The sequence below is a fragment of the Odontomachus brunneus genome, unplaced genomic scaffold, assembly GCF_010583005.1.
Source record: "Odontomachus brunneus isolate Ranch 3 - 2012 unplaced genomic scaffold, Obru_v1 Obru_scaffold_131, whole genome shotgun sequence".
Classification (NCBI taxonomy): Eukaryota; Metazoa; Arthropoda; class Insecta; order Hymenoptera; family Formicidae; genus Odontomachus; species Odontomachus brunneus.
In genome coordinates this window covers 285,588-293,163 of record NW_022639581.1, presented here as the reverse complement: position 1 = coordinate 293,163, position 7,576 = coordinate 285,588, and the positions used below count along the sequence as shown (strand labels likewise).

At 41.9% G+C, this 7,576-nt stretch overlaps 1 long non-coding RNA gene across 1 annotated transcript in view; it reads left to right on the top strand.

Annotated features, from left to right (window-relative positions):
* The window catches only part of LOC116850015, a 113,329-nt gene that overhangs the window by 537 nt on the left and 105,216 nt on the right, over positions 1-7,576 (top strand). Inside the window, exons 2-3 of the long non-coding RNA XR_004379241.1 lie at positions 754-918; positions 993-1,191. This is a non-coding gene — a long non-coding RNA (uncharacterized LOC116850015). The remainder of the gene's footprint in view (positions 1-753; positions 919-992; positions 1,192-7,576) is intronic.

Here is a 7,576-nt window from a genome sequence, read left to right as displayed (position 1 = left end):
TCTCTCTCTCTCTCTCTCTCTCTCTCTCTCTCTCTCTCTCTCTCTCTCTCTCTCTCTCTCTCTTAGGTAAAACGACGTCGACGATCGACAACAAAGTGAGATTCAAATCGGTCTAGATTCGCGGCTACGTAATTTCTGACTTCCGCGCGTCGTGTTCCGTTAATATTAATCCGCTTCTCCTGAGATTCGGTCAGTGATATGCAATTTTATTCGTATAGAGAGAGACGTGAAAATCGCGCGCGTCGAATAGTGTCCTATTGTGAAGTTAGGTATAAGTTCCACACTTCGAAGGAGATAGCAGCAAATGTCCGTTTGTTCGACCTACAGTTGTGGAAATCGGAGGATACGGTAAAACGTGTTTACATAAAATCTGAAAATTCTCCGAGCTCAACGGTGAATCTCGATCTCCGATGAATAAAGTACGAATTGGTCGGAATAATTCACTTAGCATACATTTTACATATACACATAGTTTATATAGTTCATATAGTATACGTTTCGCGGAAATGCTCGCCATTTTTCCTACAACTTCCGCAACTGTTAGCCGAATAAGACGGACGCTGGCGCTCTCTCTTGCAAGGTGCGATATCTCAGTTGGTGAAAAGAACAACCCTTAAAATACACGCACGCGATCTCTTCTTGTATTAACTTAGGTAAAAACTCGAGTAGAAATCTGTTTAACGAGATACGAATGGAAGCTCCGCGTATCGCACAACTCTCCTCAACTAATCCTCCGTCGCTTTTTCTGTACAGGAATCAAGAGCAAATCCGAGTATGCCCGACGAGCATTCAAAAAAATGATCTTGTGGTTAGCAAAAATTATCTAGACACGAGAAATTTCTATCTGAACTGTTTATGAAATTTAGCGAGAAGATCTCTCCGTGACGCTCATCCAGATTAGGGCCAAGCACACTTCTTGTAAGAATTTACTGTGTAGTAGATAAAAAAGACTAGCAACCAAAAACAAAAGATCTACTTAAATTCACTTGCAGATACTGCTAGAATGCTGCTGGACCAGCAAAACATTTTTTTGAGTCGAGCAAGCGAGAAAGAAGCACGTAGCCCGAGGGTGTCGATCGACGGGTGTTTTCCGATCTCTAAAGCGCGCTAACAAGGAACTTTGATACTGCGTGGATCAGTCTTACGATTCGCATCGCATTGCGCGACACCGACGCAGATCGTCGACGAGGGGTAAGTGTCAGTAAACGATATTCATTCAGCTGTTCAGTCGCAGGTAACACCTTTGAATACGACACACTTCTTATCCCTGAGCCAAAATGTACTTGAAACCTCTCCTATCCGGAAGAGAGTCGCACGAAGATGTAATTAAGCGACAAACAGCTGCGAACGCTCTCGCGAGCCGTGGAACAAAAGCTTCGATTATAAAGCAAGATCAGCGCAAGAATAAGATGAGCGAAATACACCCAACAAACATGATTACATCAAATAATGTTTTAATGACGCATTAATGACGTCTCTAACGTCAATAATACGTCATGTGACGTCATGCTGTTACTGGCAGGCATCTGATAGAAGTTGACTAGGCTTACTAATTCGTCGATTAAGAAATAATATACGTTTGGAAAATTGAAAATATTTATTCTACTAAGATAATTCTGATTTCTCGAGCCCAGAGAGAACCCTTTCGTGCTTAACAAATAAACGTCACGTTTCAATTCAGTCTCCGACGCTGAATCAATAAAGAATACCGACGTGACGGCTCACAAATTGAGATGGGAGGTAGAAAAAATGTGAGAAGCGGGATTTCTAAAGTAGGAAACGTTAACCAGGAAGCCCTTCGTCGTTCGTGGTAAGTGCAGCGAAGTTACGTTGCATTACGCCGCACAGCGCGTAAATGAAAAGTGGCCTCGACCGAGTTAGACTGAAACAGACGATTTATTAGCAAAATTGCAGCGACCCCTCAGATTGCTCGCGAGTGGTCGAAGAATCGCGCGACAAAGACCGTGATAATTAATACGAAGTCACGTTAACAATTTTATGGAGTTGTTGAGCCCTTTACGAGTAACCGCGCGTTTTACGCAAAAACGAGGAAGCACGACTTCAAAGGCGGCACTTAAATTTCACTATCTCGTCCGATCGCGAACGAGCAAAACAATCTAAATTGTCATTTTCGACTTCCGAAAAATATATACTATAATGTCTGCAGCTTGAAAGAAGACTAATATTTGTTCTCTTCGTGCAGCAATTTGAGAATCCGCAAACATACATTTCAAAATTTTACATAGTAAATTTTGTCCTTTTACTGTTGACAGTAATTAGCCAATCCATGCAATTAACATTAAAACGCTCACGGATTCCAAGACTGAAGCCTATATTAATAACCGTCACTTAAAACTTGTCTCACTCAGTTTTGAATTAAGAGCCGTTAACACTTGGGACTTGTCTCATGTGAGATACTCGGATTTTTATTCAGAGTTAGATCCAAATTTTTCAATTGAATTATATAATACATGTGATATTATATAATCGCGATTCAACTGGAAAATTCTGACACTAAACTCAAATCTAAGTATTTTGCTTGAGAACAGTTTCAAGTAACAAATATTAATACAATTCTTAGAGTTAGATTCAAGTTTCACTTGAACTATATAATATACACAATATTACATTTGTAATCGCAATTCAGCTCAAAACTTACATCCATTTCTAGATTTAAATCTGAAGGCCATATTAATAGTTGTTACTTGAAACTCGCCTCAAATGAGATATTTAAATTTAAATTAGATGAGGATTTTTAATTTGAAAATTAGATGAGTTTTTTTATTTGAATCGTGTTTAGATATAAATGTCACATAAGGTAAAAGTGCTAATATTTAAGACATGTATCTAATCCTGGATATTTTTATTGTTTTGGTTTAAATATGAATATTTGAACTTTCAATGCAAATAATTTTCATATAGGAACCCATGTCCAGAAACGTTTCATTTGGGAGTTAATCTTAATATGTATAATAACCAGTCTAAATAACATTGCAGGACAATAACCCAAACCTTTAATTATTACATTATGAACTTTTAATTAATATAAATTAACTTATTATAATTGCTGTCAGTACACATTATAGCAAATGTTCAAAGTGTACTGGCTTTGAGTTCGATGCCAGTTGTAAACAAAGTTCTGTTTTCGCATGACAATAATGTTTATAAATATCACAACATCAAGGCGTACACAAGCGTAGGCAAAAGCAAATATCATAATTTACCATGTCTCTTAATCGTCTCCGAAAATAAAGTTGTGATTTACCAATATTACAAAAAGCAACCTGACTACACACATTAAGACTTGCAACTCCCAAACAGTACGGATATGAGTTCCTACATAAAAAGTGTTCTAATCATTTCTATCATCTCTCAAAGTTTTTAACAAAGTCACGGTTATATCCCGTATACATTCTAAATGTTAAAAGTTTAAATATTCGTATTTAAAAACCAAAACAATAATAATGTCCAGGATTACATGTCCGAGAATTGATACTTTTACCTTATATTCAACTGAAAAACTTGAATCCAACTCTGAGTGAACATCTAAATATCTCACATGAGACAAGTTTCAAATAAAGACTATTAATACTTGGATGTCTCGCCTGAGGCAAGCTTCAAGCAACGACTACTAACACAAGTCTGAGAACCGTAGAGACGAATGTTAACTCTACGTTTCTCTACAGTCGCGCGCGTGTTACTTCTCGTGTGAGAAGCCGACACGTATGATCCCACGGCTCGTCGATGCACGAATGGAGGAAAACAAACGCGGTGTGCCCTCGTCGAACCAAAAAGCGCTTCCTCACAGATTAATGCACGACCCCGGACGCGTCTGACTTGCGACCGAGACTGTCGCGATCGATACTTCCACCGAGTCCCGCGAGTTTGCCGTTTCTTTCTTGCGCATAATTCAGACTAGAGTCGATGCATACGACAACAACCATCACTACCACCACTACCACCATCACCACCACCACCATCACCACCGCCACCACCACCACCACCACCACCATCACCACCACCACCACCACTTGGCAACGAACAGTCGCGAAGTTTCGCGCAAGATGTTCTCTGATTCCTCTCGTAGGGCTTTCGTTCGAATCGAATAGCGAACGTCAAGGATGCGATGGAGTTTGCATACGCAACACCTCGCCTGCCTCTCTTTCTTTCTTTCTCTCTCTCTTTCGCCATCACGGACCACTCCGAACGCTGTTTCGAAGTGCATCGCCAACTATTCGAACGAAACAAGCGGCTAGGATTCGTACTGCTGTGGACGTTCCCATTGACATACACTCCGGGGGAACGATTTGTGTACTTTCCGAAAGAAAAAATATATATATACATCTCTCTAACGAGTATAAAATATCTAACGAACGAACGAACGTATCTAACGATGTCGCTAAAACTTAATCAGTCTGTTCCAAAGTCCACGGACCGGTCTCAGCCGACGTTTGAGCTTAGTTGACTCGAGCTTGACTTGAGATCCTCCGCCTCTTTCCGAAGAATAGAAAGAAGCGAAGGGTCCAATGAAAATAACGCGGTTAAAGCCGGGCCGTAAATTCGCGTGTAGCTGACGCTACTACGATCGTGCACAGCTTCCCTGCCTGCGAATGTGACTAGCTCGATACTATGGAATGTCGAGACTTCGCTTCGCGAAGCACGCTACGGTTACGTTTTACCGCGCGAAGAGGATCGTTGAGAGAGAATACGTCGTCCTTTCCTTATACGGAGGACGAGTCATGTCGCTCGAGGCTGGGCGATGCACTTTCTCCCGGCGAGGATTTTAAATTCTACGACGTTCGCCTCCGCGCGCGCACACGCACGCTCGTGCGTTACTTTGCCACGTACGCATACTTCGCTAAGACTTCGTTCGACGGGTCGACGGATCGGCGCCGTTGTTAATGTATCCTCGAGTTTTCGGCCTAGGCTGTAGCGTGTGTTAATTAAACGGCTCCGTGTGTGCTTCGCTAACAATTAAAAATTTGTTCGCCTATTACTTATCATTTCGTGTATTTTTTGTCGTTTAAATTCATTTCACATTATCATTAGGGTATAATAATTAATTAATTAATTAATTAATTATAATATTATCATTATAATTCGTAATAATATACAACATTTTTTCAATAAATCATTTATCCTACCCACTGCGCCTCGTTCGCACTGGTGTCGAAGTCATACACATTCATTACCACCATACTCTCTTTCTCTCTCGCGCGCGCACACACACATATACCACACTCACGCGCACAAACGCAAACTCTCACTTTCATTCTCTTTCTCTCTTTCTCCTTTTTCGACGTTGCTCAACTTCCCCTCTCATTCTCTCTCCGCACGCACGCACAAAATGTATTTTATGAAATATCCTTTTTCTTTTACTTTCTCTCACACTCTCACGCCGTGGGACTGTACTGGCTTCACGCGTGACTTATCTAACTAACTCATGATTTGTGTATGAATCTGGCGTATGTGTGTGTATGTATAATATGTGCGCGTGTACGTGTGAATTCGAGCGCGCGCATGTCCCCTTTTTCTCTCCATCAAGTTATGTGCGCGATTACTCGTATCTCTCGCTCTCCCGGTGTGTGCACATCTCTACGTTCGCTCTCGCGTGTATCGTCGTTTCTTCGTCACACGATCGAAAAGGGAAAGAATGTCGACGCGAGCGTCGCGCGAGAAGAGGTTTACGCTGATAATCGGCGCGAGCGAATGAGAGAACAATAACGATAATGTCTCGCGCGATCGCTGTTCCTCATTATCGGAGAGAAAGAAGACAGAGAGAAAGAGAGAAGAAGAAAGAGAGAGAAAGAGAGAGAGAGAGACAAAGAAAGTAGACGAATGGTACTCGCGCGTGTATCGTGATGTGCATACGTGTGATGAGCTTTGTACATGCTTATTAAAACTGCATTCCCGCCGCTCCGCGTGATATGCTTTCGCTCCGGAGAACGCGGAATTCATGGACGTGACGAAATGCCGACGCATATATTTCGTCCTTTTTCCTTCTTTCTCTCTCTCGTACTCGTCCTCCTCCTCCTCCTCCTCCTCCTCCATGTAAACTCCGACGAGCGAATGGACGAACTTTCCTTTTTTTGATCCGCCCGCTTGAGAATGGTCCGATTCGAAGGTCCCGTGGGCGTGATACATTCGTTCTCATAATGCGCTCTCTAAGCTACAGTTCAAGTCCCCTTGTGGAACGTAATTTGGCCCTCGACTTCGCGGTACAGCGGAAATTGAAAGTGGAAACTTCTGCTTCTTCTTCTTCCTCTTCTTCTTCTCCGGTGCTCCGGAGCGCGGACTCGCGTTAATCGGTTAACGACCCGATGTGGAAAACGCCACGGCGCGAACGACGTCCGAGTCCACTTTGCGGATACCAGCACGGAGTGGTTTTGTGCGAACGGCGCGATTTGCGACCAACCAAATTGCGTGTGCGCGGGTCCCATATGTATGTGGCCGATGAATGTGTACGTGTGTGCCTGCGTGTACGTAATATTCGAGGAGCCTGAATTCCGAAATCGAAGCAGAGCTCGTACCAACGTCGCGCTCACGTGTTGACGTTAGTCATACGGGAGAACGCGCCAACGAATGGTAGTTCGTGTGATGTATGACGATTATACAACTAGAACGATGTTCCTTTCTTACATTTCAACGCACAGTAATGCGCGTGACTTCGGATCTCGTCGACGTGAACGTTTTCGCGAGATTGATCGCTACGTAGCGATTTCGCGCGAGATCAATTTTGAAGGTGCACGAGAAAAAAAGTTTCGGTCCGTGTAATGGAACAGTGGAACCAGACGAAAACTCACTTGATGAGAAACGATGTCTCTGTCAACGCGTCCGAGAATGCACGTCTATACATTTGTCTGTGTTAAAATTCTATTGAATTAAAAAAAATTGACTGTGACAGAGAGAAAAGAGAATTTTTCTATTCCTACAACCAACTTTTCGTCTAGAGCCCCTGGACAACAGAAATTTAGTTACACGTACGAAGATTTTTTTCCTTGCATTAGATTCTTTTCAATATTCAAAATTGCGACTGCTCATAGACAGTTCTCGCGAAATATATCGTTAACCGCACATCATATTCGCGATAACGAATGGTCGCATCTGGAAAAGGTTCACGGGGCGAATCGCAGATCCGAAGAGCACATTGATCGTCGAATTGGCTCTATATCGATGATTTAAAAAAGATCGCAATAGTAGTAGGACCGATTCCGGAGGAAAATCTCTTTTGAAAATCATCTCGACATTGTTAGAAGGGAACATAACGAATCACAATGAGCGATACAAAAATAGGAACAATGTCATCGTATATTAAAGATATAATAAGGAACATACATGACGTTTACATGTAATGCGCAAGGAACTTTATACAATAGAAATTTACGTGTATGCATCAATCGTACAAGTGTGTCTATCATATGTTCATATACGTTATGCATAAATCCGTGCGTCTCCTCCTCGGATGTGAATTGTACAAAGTATCGAATCACCACGCGCATTACTATATAAAGTGTCAGTTATTACGTAAAATTACGGGGGTCCTAATGGTGCAATTGTTTAAAAAAAAAAAAAAAAA